The following is an 18,208-nucleotide window of genomic DNA, read 5'->3' on the forward strand; positions in this document are numbered from 1 at the left end:
TGATGAATATCTCGAACTACATTCAACTTTGGCGAGTTCTAAATGAGTATGTGCCATAAATTGTCATGCGCTACAACTTTCTAATATAAATTACTGCCCTCAAGTCAATGATTAAAAAATTGGTTAACGAATTTTTGTTAATCATTTGCAACAGTGTCGTTTCAGCTGTAGCAAAGTATTTCCGCCTCCACGTTGAGTGTGTGTGCGAAAACAACTGGAAGCTTATTGACACAGGATTTTGATAAAATCTGTATTGTTTAAAAAAAAAGAACACCTGCTATATTCCAAAGTGGCTTCAATGAAATGCTGAAGTGAAGAACCGCCAGGCAAATTTAGAATCGGTATAAAATTTGTAAAACGGGACCAATGCACTCAGCTTTTGCTCGGTCAACGATCTCTTCGGTGGTAGCACTTTCCTCAAAGAGCTCTTCATTTTCAGGTGCAGGGGCCCGGTGACGAAAAGTAAGAAACGATGGTTTCATGCACTCAAGGCTCGTAATAATATCTTGTTTCAATACGCAAAATCAATGCGAATAACGTACTCTGCTTAGTGAACAAATGCATCGGTTGCGTAAATTCGTTTCGGGTATTTCAATATATTCTACCACGTACTGTACTTTTAGTTCGTTTAGAAAAAATATTAACTTACAACATATATACTGAACGAAAGCGTCGAAATATTAAAGGCTCGTTTTTTTCGCGAGACACAATATTAATGAAAACCCCCATACAATCAAGTCAAGGAATTCATAGGGGACGTTATTTGTATTATGCATGATACAAATGGCAACAAATTAAAGTGGACGCAAAGGTAACTTGCCGCCGGCAGGAACCGCACCTGCAACCTTTGAATAACGTGTCCGATGCTCTACCAATTGAGCTACGGCAGCGGTCGTCCTCCCGTACACTTCATCGAGCATATCTGTACATTTAAAGCCCGGGAGTCTTAATCAGCGCCGCTGGTAGCCGTGATGACGAGTGTGGAACTCTCTTCTTTTGCCTGCGATCATATTGCCTGTGACCATGTTGCCTGTGATCATGTTGCACGTGATCATGTGCTGGCACTTGACCAATAATCCCTAGCATAATACCTGAAGGCCTGAAGTTTGCCAGCACGAGACCCTCACTATGATTGAGCAAAAGAAGGGAAAGTTTAAGGGCTCGCTTTCTTTGTTAGACACGGCATTAATGACAGCCAACAGGCAATCAAGCGAAAAAAAATGTATAGGGGACGTTATTTGTAGTAAGTATGATATAAACGTGAGGAAAATAAAGTGGACGAAACAGTTTCATATTTAAATGCACAGATATACCTGTTAAAGTGTACGGGAGGATGACCGGCGCCGTAGTTCAATAGGTAAAGCATCGGAGGCGTCATTCGAAGGTTGCAGGTTCTACCCCTGCCGGCGGCAAGTTGCCTTTTAGTCCACTTTAAATTCGTCACAGTTATACCATACTTAACACAAATAACGTCCCCTAAACTTTCCTTGCTTTCATTGTGTGTTGGTTGTCATAAATGTTGTGTCTGATATGTACAGGCTGTTTTTACAGCGAAAGCTATTATGAGATCGTTTCAGCGGCCGTTCTTGGCGCCGTAATTGTCCGCCGCCGCCGGTGTCCGTAACCACTATCGCTCGAAATAAGAAAAAAACTAAAGAAAAAAAATTCCAGGATGAACGAGGTTCGAACCTGGGCCCTCTGCGTGGGAGCCCAGTTTTCATCCTCTGAGCCATGCCGGTGCTTGAAACCGCCCTGCAAAAATGCCCTATACAGGCTTCATGTCGGGAAGGAACCACATTAACATATGCAATATAGCGTGGTAAAAGAGTAAAATATATAAGCACCAAGCGTCGCACAACACGAATTCTGTAACCAGGCCTCACACAATGCGAATTGCCCAAAGAATAGGTTGTTGAATGCTTCCAACCCATTACGAAGGACTCCGCCATAATTCTTCGTCGTCATCAGTCACAGCATCAACAATGTGCGCATAATACCTTCAATGCGTTTAGCAAGTACCACGGCTCTCCGTAGAATGACGAAAAATGGCATAGTGCCTGCTTCCCTACTTCTCAAAAATTACAATGATTTATAGCGTAGTGGGTTCCTCGCAAGAGCACTTGTATTGGTTGCCAAGGAAGCCCATAAGCGCATGATCCATTTCCTCGGGGTCTCAGTAAAGTTCTTCGCCCCCGCCCCCCCCTTCTCTCTCTCTTTCATGTCAACGTATGTTATACAGCATGGCGGGAGAGGGAAATAGCGACCGGGCGTCACCCAATGCAAATTTCATAACTGGTGGGCCGTTTAAAGCTTCCAACCCATTACAAAGGGCTGAGCCATAATTCTTCATCGTCATCAGTCGTCGCTTGAACAAAGTGCACATAATGCCCTACAGACGTGTAGCTGGTGCTTCGCTTCAACGCAGAATGATGAATAATGGCTTAGTAGGTGCTTCCCAACTTCACAAAAATTGTGATTTGTGGCGTAGTGGGTACCTTGCCGTGCGTATTTGTGAAAAGCTGCGAAGTCATCGCACTTCCATGTTAAATGATTCATGTTAAATGATTAAACGTCCATGTTAAATGATTAAACAAACCCTTGTGGTAGCTGTAGTAGTTAACTGTGAAAACGTGATCATAGAACGAGGTGTGATAGTCAGAAGAACGTCGCATATTGGACGCAGAACTTGGTCGCCATCTCGCGGCATGTTAAAATGTGATTGAACACCGCGGCCGGACTAGAGGCAAATGCAAAGCCCGTCGTGCCACCCCGGTAGCCCGGCCGCGATTTTTATCGGGGCGAGCTCGTGAGCGGGGAACGCGGCGCTACAGCCACGTGAGGCAGGTGTGCGCCGCAGAGCTATTTTAGATGCGAAGCAGCTTATGAACGAGGCCTGTCCCCCCGGCGTGACCAGTGCCCCGCGTGCCACTAGATGTATAGAAGAAGGAAGAGAATGAAGTGCTGGCACGAGAGGAGAGCTCGCGCATGGTGTGCAGAAGGGAATGTTTGCCTGAGAAAACGGTGTCACTAGATATATGAAAGAAGAGAACAAGTTTTCGCAAGAGCGGAGAGCTCGTGCATGGTATGCAGAAAGGAATGTTCGCCTGACATATCGACGTGCGCCAAAGCGCTCGCTCCACTGCGGCGCGTGCTCTAGTATAAATCATGCAAGGTACCCACCGCGCCATGAATCATGCAAAGTACCCGCTTCGCCATAAATCATCGTCATTCATGCAAGGTACCCACTACGCCATAAATCATCGTCATTCATGCAAGATACCCACTACGCCAAAAATTATGCAACGTACCCTTAGATGAGAAGCAGCTTATCAACGAGGCCTGTCTCCCCGGCGTCGCGTCGACGCAGCCAGGGCCCCAGCCAATCCGGAGCGGCGGGCTCGCGAAGCCGAAGCGAAACAGGCGCGTTGACATCGAATTCTCAAACTTCAAGCTGCAAACTTTGCAGCAAGAGCCATTAACTTTATACTTTACGGGCCACAAGGCTGTTATACTCAAGGGAAAACATTCCCCTGAGCCTAAAGTCATATATGACGAGTAACAACATCAGGGGAACCTTGAATAGAAGGACCATGAACAGTGATGAAGAAAATAAAACATTTACAGAAATCTAAGTCGACTCATGGCTGCTTCGCATACTACTCAGGGTTCCTTTTTTATGGGGAGATGGCGGGAATTTTTTTGGTTTGGATTAGCGCGATGCTATGAGCGAGGCCGACGCTTTCATGACGCTTGAGCTAAGATCGCTACATCGCGGTGTGTTAAGGCATTGACAGAATAGAACTTCTATTGGCCGCGAGATCAACCTATAGGTGGAAGCACCGTCACCGCGCCAGTGTGGATAGGCGGTCGGGGGCGCGTATACAAACGCACACAACGGCGCTTCATTGTGAGTGGTTTGACCCGATTACCGGCAAATAAAATGCGTTGACTGCAGCTTACTGGTAATATATACGCTCTTCATTGTTTAATCGATGAACGAAGATCATCCAACGTTACTATTACTAGTGAGAGAAGCGGAATCTGCCGATGAAAGGGATGCTCGCCCTGGATGACAGTCTGCGCTTACGCACTATATGACGTTTTTTGCTGTTTTCTCTGTACGTGTTTAGCTTGTGTTCTGTGTACTGCGCACTGCTGTAGCACGACTGAACTACTTAAGTATTTACTTCTTGCTCATTTGTATGCCAGCCCATATTCCTGGGCATTGAGTTCAACAGCATTGTTCGCGCGAATACGCCTACTCATTTTATTATATTGTTCAGTCCTCCATGAAATGTAGGACAATTGATAATTTCAGTCAGGAAAGCTACGTGGTTGACAGCGCTTTAGCGCCACGGAGACGTTCAATGCGTACGCACTTGTTCTTGCTCCAGTAACAGAATAAAAAGGTGAGAGCTTAGCACAGAGCTTTCATCGATTGATCACGTGCACGACAGTGATGCAACAAAGATCCGGTTATTATATGGAATACGTGTTTTTTTTTTTTCAAACTAATAATGTCCGCTGCCTTCCATCAATTTATAACAACTCCACACGAACGCTCAAGGTAGTGAAAGAACGGATGAGGTTTTGCGTGAAATTATTCGACATAAATAAGGCGCGCCGTCTGGATTAATTTTGAACATCTGGGTTCTTCAAAGCGTACCTAAATCTACGGGTGTTTCTGCATAAATTTCGCCCCAAGTTAAACTTGCGCGTGGCAACTTCGTTTTATCACTGCCGTGTCATTCCAATGCCTGTTTATTTTTTTTTTTTGGGGGGGGGGGGCAGTTTGAGTATTGAACTGTCAGACTTCACTTGATAGAAATATTTCGCTGTAGTGCGACGACCACGACCGTACAATAAAAGGAGGTCTTAAGCACAACTAAGGCTCAACACATAACCGATGAACTATACAGTGCCGCAGTTACACAACTAGCAACAACGCGAAAGTGCATAGCCTAGAGCCTCGTTTTGGTTTATCACCGAGTCGGTAAAACGCTGCATCCACACACTATTTAATGCTCCTCATGTTTGGGACTATGCTAAGAGCACTTTTACGATGTGCTTGAACCAGGAAGCGGCACCAACACTGAAATGATTCTGGAGAACGAAGGGTACGACACCAATACACAGCCCTCTCGAAAGTCGCGTTCACTGATCTCATTACGATGCTTATGCAGCCGAGCAAGCCCATTTGCTTCTGTACACCATGTTAGGCATACGTACAAGCAGTTAAACTCGCGCTAACAGAACAAACCGCTCTTTGAGAACGTGCATGACGTACGCGCACATGCAAACACGACGTAGCTAGCAGACGACGCAAGGAGCAATCCATACTAGGCGCGCTTCAGCAAGTAGCCGCCAGGCGGCAACTCCGGTCGATCTCGCGTAGAGTTACTGTATATGCTACCTTTAGGCAGCAGAGTTGCGCATCTGTTTTCCAAACGCCGCTAGCAACCATGCATTGCGGAGAAGCTGACGCTCGGGCCAATTTTTGCATTTCTCGACGCCGCCGTTGCAGCTCACTCAATTAACACTAGTCATCGACAGCCAATGTTTATCGCCGGCTGTCGACACGCCAGACATGTTTATCGGCGACGGGGTAGGCATGTCGCCTGCAAAAATGGAGTGCGACTTCACCGCATAGCTGTGGTTGCTAGCCGGACTTATGCACTACTCTGCTACCTAAAGGTAGCATATACAGTGACTCTAATCTCGCGTAGAGTCACTGTATATGCTGCCTTTAGGTAGCAGAGTAGCGCGTGGGTCCGGCTAGCAGCCACAGCTATGCGGTGAAGTCGCACTCCATTTTTGCAGGCGACATGCCTACCACGTCGCCGATAAACATGTCTGGCGTGTCGAAGGCCGGCGATAAACATTGGCTGTTGATGTCTAGTGTTAATTGAGTGAGTTGCAGCGGCGGCGTCGAGAAATACAAAAATTGGTCCGAGCGTCAGCTTCTCCGCAATGCATGGTCGCTAGCGGCGTTTGGAAAACAGATGCGCAACTCTGCTACCTAAAGGTAGCATATACAGTAACTCTAATCTCGCGGTCAATTGAAAACGCGCCGAATGGGACGGACGTGTAACGCGTTGCAGGTGCTAATCGCGGAGGCCACAGTAATTACGAATTACTTTACTTTACCGCTCCCAGAGGGCAACACCACCCCGCCGACCGGGAGAGTGGTAGATATAAAAGGCGCGTTTGTAAAGCCTCTAGTGTTTGTGACCTTGGCGCAGTGGGTAGCGTGTCCAGTATCTGTTGTTGCGGACCGAGCGGTCGTGGGTTCGATGCCCGTTGACGGAACTTTTTAAATGCGAAGCATTTCTTAGCGAACTTCTGCGGCTTTGAGCGTATCTATCTATGTACCTATCTATCTAGCCGCCTACGTCTTCTTGCTCTCCTGGCCGTTTCGTTAATAGGATTTACACCATAATTGGTATGGTGAGACATGGCTTTATGACGAACATAAATGATAAGTCATAGATGAAAATCATTATATCCGTGTCATGAACGACATAATTTACATGCCACTGTTTTGGTGCTCTGCGGCTGTTTCGTTAGTTTGCTATATACCAAAATTGGTATGGCGTGACAAGAGTGTATGGCGAACATGAATGACAGGTCGTATCGTGCAAATCATGAGACCCATGTCATGCACAGCATGATGTACGTGCCATGCTCATGGTGCGCTGGCAACCATTTCGCTAGCCTGATATACACCAAAATAGGTATGTCGCGACGTGACTGCGTGACGAAGATACATAGCAGGAGTTAACATGAAAATCATGACGCGCATGTCATGTACAGCATGACTGACATTCCACGCTCATGGTGCGCTCGCGGCCGTTTCGCTAGCTTGACATACAATAAAATTGGTATCGCGCGACGTGACTGTAGGACGAACACAAATAACAGGAGCTAACATGAAAATCATGACACGCATATCATGTACGGCATGACTTACGTGCCACGCTCATGGTGCGCTGGCGGCCGCTTCGCTAGCTTGATATACACCAAAATTGGTATCTCGCGACGTAACTGTGCCATGAACCTAAATAACAGTAGTTAACATGAAAATCATGACACGCATGTCATGTACAGCATGATTTACATTCCACGCTCATGGTGCGCTTGCGCCCGTTTCGCGAGCTTGATATACACCAAATTGGTATCGCGTGACGTGACTGTGTGACGAACACAAATAACAGGTGATAACATGAAAATCATAACACGTATGTCATGTACAGCATGACTTACGTGCCACGCTCATGGTGCGCTGGCGGCCGTTTCGCTAGCTTAATATAGACCAAAATTGGTATTGCGCGACGTCTGTGTGGCGAACATAAATAACAGGTGGTAACACGGAAATTATGACATGAATGTCATGTAGGTATGATTTAGACGCCATGCTCATGGTGCACTCCCTGCCATTTTAACTGGATATATTCCTAATTTGGTACGGCATGACAGGAGTGCCGAACATAAATAGCGGGTCACGCAGCCTATATATGTAGCAGAATATATGTTTCATTAGCATGACATATATCAGATTGTACACGCATGGATGTATGACAATCTCGCGATATATGACGAACTAGATGTCACGACATGAGTGACTTCATTAGCCTCAATGACAAACAAGACGATGTATGCAGCTCTTTGCTGGCTGCTTTTATTGCGATAGCAATTATATGGATACTCTCGGCTAGATTTTGCCGTCGCCGTCGCCGCCGTCATGCGCCGTATATGTATAAGTATGTATATATATATATATATCAAAGTCCCAAAGAAAAATAATTCAGAAAAATGCTTCCGAAGCGCGGAATTGAACCAGCGACTTCTCGTACCGCAGCGCGCGGCGCTAACCACTATACACCAGAAAGCGCAGATCCTTCAGGTAGCTAACGGCGAGCGTTATATACACACCCTTTACCGCTGGCAGGACTGAGAGACGGCAGGCGCTTGTAAGCGTTTCTTCATTACCAGCGAGATGGCGCGAGGAGCGCGATGGGCGTAAAGTCACTGGAACGGGAAAAGTACCGCGTTCTTTTTCTCTTCGCCGCCGCGCCCTTTCGGCGGCTTCGCCACAGAAATGGTCCAGCTCGCTCGCCTCGCTAGCGTCTCCCGGCCGCCCACGCCCGGCGCTTTGAAGGGCGATTGTTTTTACAGCCTCAGAAAAGCGTGCAGGAACATTACGTCATCCCGTATCGTTTTGACACTTCATCGCAGGCCTGTTGAGGCGTCGAAGAAGGCCTGGGTGCTACGCCGGCTGCGCTTTCGGGAGCAGCAACCCGCGAGAAACGGGCAAAGCCCTCTTTGCTATTCCCAACGGGAAAAAGGATGCCAAGCGACGGGCTGTGTGGCTGCTCAAAATACGGCGCGAAAATTTTGTTCCCACGACTTATACGGGTCCGCCTTTGTGAGGCAAGCGTTTCATTGAGAATACGCAAGTGCTGTTTCGGGGAATTTTGGCGTCTCCGCTGCACTAGTGCAGCTTGTTTCGCGTGGTTGCTGCAGAAGGCTCATGCACAATAACATTGCCGGGCAGCTCTTAATTGTGTTTGGCATAAATGACACCTTTGGGCTCACATATAACGATCAGTGCGCCATGAAAACTGACTGCTACAGATTGGTATTGCGTGACGTGACTGAATGACGAACATAAATAACAGTGTGTACCATAAAAATTATGGAGTGCATGTCATGTAAGGCATCATTTACATGCGAAGCCCATGGTGCACTCGCGACCTGTTCGCAGGCTTTATATGCACCAAAATCGCTATTGCGTGACGTGACTGTATGACGAACATAAATACTAGGTGATAACATGAAAATAATGGCACTCATATCATGTAAGGCATGATTTACATGCCAAGCCCATGGTGCACTCGCGGCCAGTTCGCCGGCTTGGTATGCACCAAAATGGGTATTGCGTGACGTGACTGTATGACGAAAATAAGTACCAGGTGGTAACATGAAAATAATGGCACGCATGTCATGTAAGGCATGATTTACATGCCATGCTTATGGTGCACCCGCGGCCGGTTCGCTGGCTTGATATGCACCAAGATTGGTAGCGCGTGACGTGACTGTATAATTGAGCCTTTTGTGTCAATTCCGCAGATCCCACGCATTGTGGGAATCAATCTAATGCGAAGCAGCCAGCAAAGAGTTTCATATATCGCCTTGTTCGTCTTTGAGGCATATGAAATCATTCACGTCATGACATCTAGTTCACTATATATCGCATGTTTGTCATACATGCATGCATGTACAATCTGGTATATACAACGCATGACCTCTAATTTATGTTCGTCACGCACCCACGTCATGCCATACCAAATTTGGTAACATCCAGTTGAAAAACGGCCGGAAGCGCACAAGGACAGTGTAATGTAAACCATGCCGTACATGTAATGCATGTCATGGTTTTCACGTTACCACCTGTCATTCATGTTCGTCATACAGTCACCTCGCGCTATGCTAATTTAGGTGTATATCAAGCTACCGCACCGGCTGCGAGCGCACCATGAGCGTGGCAAGTAAGTGATGCTGTACATGACATGCAAGTCATTATTATCATGTTACCACCTGTCACTAACGTTCATCATACAGAAATATCTCGTCATATCAATTTTGGTATATATGCATTTAACTAAACGACCGCGAGCGCCCTGAGGCCATGTCATGTAGTTTATGTTTTACAGGGTATGCCTGCCATGATTTGTACGTTATGACCAGTAACTTATGTTCGTCATACACTCTTGTCACGCCATATCAATTTTGGTGTGTATCACACTAGCGAAGCGGCTGCGAGAGCACCATGAGCGTGGCATGTAAATCATGCCGTACATATAATTATTTTCATGTTACCACCTGTAGTTCGCATTCGTCATACAGTCATGTTATGTCATACCAAATTTGGTATACATCCGATTAACGAAACGTCCAGGAGAGCACATAGTCGTGGGCGGCTATATAGATAGATAGATAGATAGATAGATAGATAGATAGATAGATAGATAGATAGATAGATAGATAGATAGATAGATAGATAGATAGATAGATAGATAGATAGATAGATAGATAGATAGATAGATAGATAGATAGATAGATAGATAGATAGATAGATAGATAGATAGATAGATAGATAGATAGATACTACGCTCAAACTCGCAGAAGTTCGCTAAGAAATGATTCGCATTTAATAAATGCGGACAGCCGAGCGCGTAAATGCCGCGCAGTTCGCATTTCTTTATCGCGTTAGTACGCGTGCGTGCGCATGTAGGCAAGTGAAAACTGCCGCTGTTTCTTTCCTAATCAGTTAGAGAACAACGGTATGCTTCATTCGGGGCTTCAAAAGCGCACGCAATGCGTAAAACATGCGTTACTCCGCGTGAAATCAACACCGCGCCGCCGAAGCTTCGGCCGCGCTGACCAAATGTGGCGGCGGGCAGGACGGTCGCGGTACTTTTCCCGTTCCAGTGACTTTAGATGGGCGGATTTATGTCGTCGGCGAGCTCGCTCGCTTCTTCTTATATTTGCGCCTGGAGAACCTTGCGCTTCCGCTTTCTGTTCGCACAGTTTTCTCGTGGTGAGGGGAAGAGGGATGTTTCGAGCTTTCAACGTGATGTGCGCGCTCATGTTACGGAGCTTCCGAAAGTCAATCGAGCTCAAGGGACCCCGCTAAACGAACAAGCAGAAGATGAGCGCGAACTATCAAGTGTCACAGCTCGACACTTGAAGCACGCTAGTGTCCTTCGCGGCTTCGGCCGCCTTTGCAACAGGAGCGCTGTTCAAACTGAGAGTATCCATTGGGGAGCCTCACTTCGTATAGCATTAGTTTCTTGCTACCGCATTCATTGCTTCGCCCTTGCGGCGAAACTGTGACTTTTTTTCTTTGTCATCTGAGTGTAGCCATTGTCATCAGAAGACGCCAAGACCTGCTCTTTAACTACTAAACATTTGAGCCCATTCTTTTTGCGTAGGGTAGCAAACCGGACGCACGCATGGCTGACCTTCCTGACTTTCCTTTTCCTCGTCTCTCTCTCTCTCTTTCCTATCCATTCATCCATCCATCCATCCATCCATCCGTCCGTCCATCCATCCATCCATCCATCCATCCATCCATCCATCCATCCATCCATCCATCCATCCATCCATCCATCCATCCATCCGTTCATCCATCCATCCATCCATCCATCGATCCATCCATCCATCGATCCATCCATCCATCCATCCATCCATCCATCCATCCATCCATCCATCCATCCATCCATCCATCCATCCATCCATCCATCGATCCATCCATCCATCCATCCATCCATCCATCCATCCATCCATCCATCCATCCATCCAACTGAAGAAACCTTTCGTAAGCGTTGATGTTTAACCTACTTTGCCGTGACTTCTCAAATAAATGCTATTTTCATGCACGATCTTTTGAAATTTTTTTTAATCAAGAGAAAAAAACGTACGCATACTTCGATGACGTTATACAATGGTGAACCGATGACATTCTTCCCGTCGCTATATATTTTGTTTAGAAAACCACATCGAATAATCCAAAGTTGTGCACAATAGTGCGGCTTTAAAAGAGAGAAAAAAAGTAATATCTAATCGCTGGTTTTGTTGTTTTTTATTTATTACCAGCGTTCCAAAAGAGTATCAAGATAACTATAGCTATTTGTGAGCACGCTCTCTGAACAGAATGAAGGAAAGTGATGTGTGTGGTACACCAGAAAAAAGCAATCGCATAGACAGAAAGTTGCAAGGCAAAAAGAGGCCCTTAACGACGCTTTGATAACGCCAGTCGGTGATTTTTCTCCCGTTGCAGTTAAGGATTATCGACGCTTCTTTCACCATGCTTTGATGGGTGGCTTCGATCATTAAGGACGGTGGTTGCACAACACGCGTTGCTTAACGAACGGGCACACACGCCTACGTGTGTTTCTCTGTGTGAGTGTTCCTCATTTTCCCCACCTGTGCGCGAAATAATAAAATAATTTATGGCGCGTAGAATTCAAATAGTATTACAAAACAAAAAGCATTAATCGACCCAGTCTGTAATAACTAAGCATATCAGAGGACACTTTTACAGGTGTTAAAACATTTGTAGTTATGAAGCTGTTAAAAGAAATCGGGGACGCTTAAAGGGGCCCTGCAACACTTTTCGAGAATGCTCAAAAAGCACTGCCGATCGGTAGTCGAGGCTCCTGCGAACACGCGAGCCAAATATTATAGCGATGCGCACGGCCTGGAATTTACAATAAATTCTCAAAGTCAGCTGAAAATCGCTCCCTCTTCTCTCGACAAATGATGTATTAGTCCGCAAAATATGACGCGATTGTCGGCAGTTCCACCATTGGCTGATGTTATAATCACGATGACACCCTCATTATTACTTTCGTTGTTAATTTTGAGTTCAATAAGTAGATAATGTGTATGTTTATATTCTGTTATCGCGTTAAAAACACCGAACAAACATTAATATTAGCACTTCCGGTCTCACCGACAGCTCGTCCGCTCGTAGTTGCGTGGTTCCGTTTTCTTCGCCATGCGCAGTGCCGAAAACGTGAATATTTCTGTGCTTTTGACCATCGCCGGTTGCCGTTGAGAGTGGCAGCCGTTCGAGTGTTGCCTCGTCAGCTGGGAACTGCATCGTCGGCACGTTCTCACGACCGACCGAGGCAGCCGTGCAGCATGTCTCCGATAACAATGCTGGCGTCCGGTAATGGCGGCGCTTCGGGGTCGTCTGCCAGTGCCGTCTTACGAGGCGGTGTATCGGAGTATGGGCCGAAACCGATCTCAGCTGTCATTCGTTCCAAACGAGCGCGCAGGTTTGCTTCCATGGTTGGCAGAGCGATGAAAACACTTCGGCGTTCGAGGTGCACACCCAACATTACCAAACCGACGCGCAGTTTTCAAGCACGCGCGATACACATCGGCTCCGCTCGACGAGAACGACGCAAGCCGACCGGAAGTGGCGGCACAGACCACGTGGTTGCGCCCAGACGTCAGAGAGAAAAAAAATGAAGAAAAAATTTCCGCCGGCGCTCTTGGGCGGAGCCTCGCTCGTCTGCGCTCCCTCCCTCGAGTCGCTGCCTAGCTCTCCGCGCGCTCGCGGCGTTGAGTTGAGGGAGAAAGCTGCGGAACGTGATCTCTATAATTTGGTAACACCACTTAGACTTGACGGATTCGAAAAATTTTTGCGGCATATGACTCGTGAAGAGTCATACGTCAATAATGAGACTATTCCAATATAACTAAGAAAGGTGTTGCATGGCCCCTTTAAGATTCGCCTTTAATAGTTCCACGCGATAGCGATATCCTGCCCCTAGTGAGCACTTCGAACACTACGACTGTTTAACAGAATGCGCGCACTAAAGTGTGTGCCTCGTGTAATGGGTAGCATGATTTAAACCAGGAGCAATTATGCGCGAGAAATTTTTCGAAGTTGCGATGCACCCACTACGTGGTCTTAAGGGAATACGGGCAGTAATGTGTGGCTGTGTGGCGTGGCTGTGTAGGCGTTATCGAGAGTGGAACCCTTGACAGTGCTCAAGGAATTTTAAAAAATTGGGGGACCCTTAAGCTTCGCCTTTAAGAGTTGAACGCGATAGCGAAATCCGGCCCCTAGTGCGCACTTCAACCACTAAGTGCATACTTATTAATGTGTATTGTTACACACACACACGCACGCGCGCGCGCGAATTTTACAGGCTTTCGATCTAAAGCAAGAGTCGCATGGCCTCCAAGATATACGCCGCGCGCCGGCCCTCTCGGATGCCATGAAAAGTCGAGACATATTTCTCACAATGCCTCACAGATGGCAGCACATTATCTAGCGTTTGCTGCGTTGGCTTGATATGTTTTCCTCTAGATGGACATAGTTGTCCATTTTTAGAGCTGTCTGAAAGTTCGTGTGTGAATTTAGCGGCGATGGCTGCACTATCCCGGCGTTTTTCGACGTAGTTTGATGGCCTCGCGAATGCGCCTACCGTATGGGTTCGTTTTCGTCGTGACACCTGCCGAACAAAATGCGTCGACTCCTTTCACTACATGACATTTATGTAGTGTTTTTGTCCGAAGCAGCTGCAAGCAAGATCGTGGCTTTGTGGTAAGACACCTGCTTGCCACGCGAACGGCCCGGGTTCAATCCTCATTGGGACCGAAGATTTTATCGTTTATTTTATTTGCTACTTTCTCGATTTTTCGCTCACGGATGATTTTTTGCTCACAACCAACGGTGCCGACGCCGACAGCGGAATTTCTGCGACACGAGCTCTCTAACGCTACCGCGTTAATACCGCGTTAAAATTGAGGTCCGTCCAGTAGGACGGACAACATTTGATGTTATTTATTCTATGTGTTTGCGATGTGGTTTATGTCTGGAAGCAGGCAATAAAGCAAAAAACAAAAAGTAGGCGTGGCTGTGTGGTAGAACACCTGCTTGCCACGCAGACGGCCAGGGTTCGATTCTCGCTCGGACCCAATATTTTTCTTATTTATTTTATTTGCAGCTTTTTCGATTTTTCGGTCACGGACATGATGATTTTTCACTCACAACCAACGGCGCCGACGCCGACGGCGGAATTTGTGCGATACGAGCTCTTTAACGCTATCGCGTTAATATAAAAGTGTGTAGTGATCTCTTGGCAACCCGGGCTATCTTGGGTAGGTCTAAAGCGGCGCAAAGTGGTGCTAGTTGGTAGGAATTCGTTGTACAAGAGAGCAGGGCGTGCGGACACCCATAACAGAAGAGAAACAGCACGGTGTTTTTGTTGCCTGTTTTTAATCTCTTAAGCATTGTCTTGCTTTGTCTTCTACGATGGATCCTGGGGGTGTGTTAGAGTACTATGCACTATATAAAATGTGTGGTTCCATAAACTAAAGAAAAGTAAAGGAAATATTCTTGTCATAATTTCAACTTGCCCTTGATAGTGTGGTAATTAAAAAAAAGAAGTAAAACTGAATTATTGTACTAAATAATATTTGTCGCGTCGAGTAACGCCTGCTAACGGGATATTACAGGAAAAATAATGTTTTTTTTAAGTTTGTTGCAGATTTTTGCTTTCGAGAAATAAAAAAAAGGAGGAGTAAACGATAACTCAAATATTCACGTTGAGTATTACCTTCCGTTTCATAAGAAACTCAATACTAAGACATCATTTGCATTACAAATTACAATGAAAACACACACACGTACGCACACACACAAAAAGAATACATGCAAGAAAGCAAGAAGCATTAGAACACAAAAAGTACAGCCAATCAATGTACGCGTCTTTATCGCTGTTAGTGCCACATCAATACATACAACTTCCTCATTTGGGCGCACTTTTTCCTGAATTATTCTTCAGAATATATTGTGACGCCTCTTTATGAATGATATGCCAGTGCTTCTTCCGGAATAGAATTTGTTGCCCTACGTTTGCAAGTGATGTTCTGCTGGCGCGATCTACTCCCGCTCGCAGCGGAAAAGAGCGCATTGTTTGCGATACTACGCACCCAAATGTTTTTAAAGCACTTGCATTGAAACTTCACTTGTCCTTGATCTATCCGTTATATAGCGTTTATTTGAGAAGTCACGGCAAAGTAGGTTAAACATCAACGCTTACGAAAGGTTTCTTCAGTTGGATGGATGGATAGATGGATGGATGGATGGATGGATGGGAAAGGGAGAGAGAGACGAGGAAAAGGAAAGTCAGGAAGGTCAGCCACGCATGCGTCCGGTTTGCTACCCTACGCAAAAAGAATGGGCTCAAATGTTTAGTAGTTAAAGAGCAGGTCTTGGCGTCTTCTGATGACAATGGCTACACTTTTTGCCACTTAGAATAAAGTAATGATATTATATTCTTTACAGTAACTCCATAACCTTTAGACGCATTATCTTTTCACCAGCTCGGGTTGATATACGTACTAATTTCCTTGCACGGAACATTTTTTTTATGTTCGCCTGTACTCTACTCTCATTCATTTCTAGTGGCAGAGTTAGCCCGTTGCTATCGACGTAAAAGAGAGCTACTGGGCCCGGTAGATCAAAGCACTGCTAATTGACGCCTTGACTGCTCGTGACTGATTAGCGGAGTTGCTAATTGAAGCGCAATTATCGGATTTAAGACTTCCCTAATCACGTGAATGACTGGCCTCGTTCGTGTCAGCCCAATACAAAAATAGCAGAGACTTGTGACTCCTAAATATTTTATATTGCATTGTGTCTTATTATAGTTCTCCAAAATCTTCTTTTAATCTTTTTTTCAGAAAAGATTACGGAATCTCAAGTGAAGTAAGAACGTCAGTAAGCCCCTTTAAAAAATTTAGCATTGAGCGGAATTAACGTGTATCAACTTGCTTTGGTTTTGTCTCACCTTGCAATATCGCAAAAAAATTGCTGAAAACCTTGTTTTCATACGAGGCGTAACTAACTAACTAACTAACTAACTAACTAACTAACTAACTAACTAACTAACTAACTAACTAACTAACTAACTAACTAACTAACTAACTAACTAACTAACTAACTAACTAACTAACTAACTAACTAACTAACTAACTAACTAACTAACTAACTAACTAACTGACTGACTGACTGACTGACTGACTGACTAACTAACCAGCTAACTAACTAACTAACTAACTAACTAACTAACTAACTAACTAACTAACTAACTAACTAACTGACGAACGAACGAACTAACGAACGAACTAACTAACTATTTTTTCAAACGGCAGGTTTTACAAACGTTTGAGGCATACGGGAGTGAAAGCCGCTAAAAAGCAGCTTCACAATTATTCATATCCTTGTGTACATAGCATTACAGCGTGGAAAGCACAGAGTACAATGATCAGACAACAATTAACTACAGTATCATCCTGACAAGCAGAGAAAAGCAGTAAATTTCTGAAGCAAAATTACAGTAGAGAAGCAATATGAGACATTTAAGTTTGCTGCAGTTCTAGCTGTAAAAAATAGCCATATGAATAAATGAATGAATCCCAACATCGAGATGTAGCCATCGATCACTATTAGATCGATGCCTGCAAATCCTGAGAGTAATCACCTCGACTAGCAGTTTCATGCAATCTGGCAGCTTTTGCAGCAGTTAGTGTTGCGCTACGCCTGTAGGCTGACTCGCATTTGGTTGTACGCTGCGTAGGGTGACAAGACGGCGATCATGAAACCGCGAATATTGCTGCAAACAACCACGTGCAAAACATCTGAGCTCTGACAATTATTTAATAAAGCTACAGTGGCGCATAAAATATCGGCCTACCCAAACCGCACCACACGGAAAATTCTTTCGCTCACTTAAAGGGACACTAAAGAGGAAAACGATTTTTCTTATATTGTAAAGTACTCTTTCATGACACCAAAAACACCACGCTTGCTGCGAGAAGACGCCTAGCAAGCGAGAAAACACGCAAAAACAAAATGTGGGTGGCGACGCCACCTTGAAGTTTCCGCACCATTTGCCGTGACGTCATATGTTTTCAACGGCGCCTACTAGGGACTACGTAGTTCCTAATCGGTAAAATTGAAGTAAACTGTCCTCTGAGGGGGCCATAGACTTAACATACCAAGTTTGAGGTAATTTTGTTGAGCCAATGGCGCCAAAATACGATAAATACAGTAGGGTACGGATTTGGGCTGGTTGGTGCATGACTTCACGTAGAAAACAGCGCTACGAGACGGGACAAAGAAAGGGCACAAACACGGCGCTGACTATCAACCAAATGTGCTTTTATTCCACCAGTCCGCAAGTCAAGGTGATGTATAAATATGCGGACTGGTGGAATAAAAGCACATTTGGTTGATAGTCAGCGCCGTGTTTGTGCCCTTTCTTTGTCCCGTCTCGTAGCGCTGTTTTCTACGTAAATGACGATAAATACACTTTGAAATCTGTGACGTCTGCGGGGAGAGTTTTGCACGGAATTTAAAAATGAAACTTTGACCTTCATTTTCTCCTCTATTAATAAACCTATGATGGCGAAATTAACAACATTATAGTTCTCAGAGAACAATGTATTGATCTAAACCGATTCACTGTTTCTCTTTAGTGTCCGTTTAAACCTTCAGAACGATTCGCAGATGGGCGTGTGCGCACAGTAGCTTCGTTCATGGTTCCGTTGCTTAGCAACGATCGTTGGTCGCATACGACAGTCACGTTTGCACAGCATCGGCAAAATCACAAATGAAAGC

This window comes from Rhipicephalus sanguineus, chromosome 5 (genome assembly GCF_013339695.2).
Source record: "Rhipicephalus sanguineus isolate Rsan-2018 chromosome 5, BIME_Rsan_1.4, whole genome shotgun sequence".
Lineage (NCBI taxonomy): Eukaryota > Metazoa > Arthropoda > Arachnida > Ixodida > Ixodidae > Rhipicephalus > Rhipicephalus sanguineus.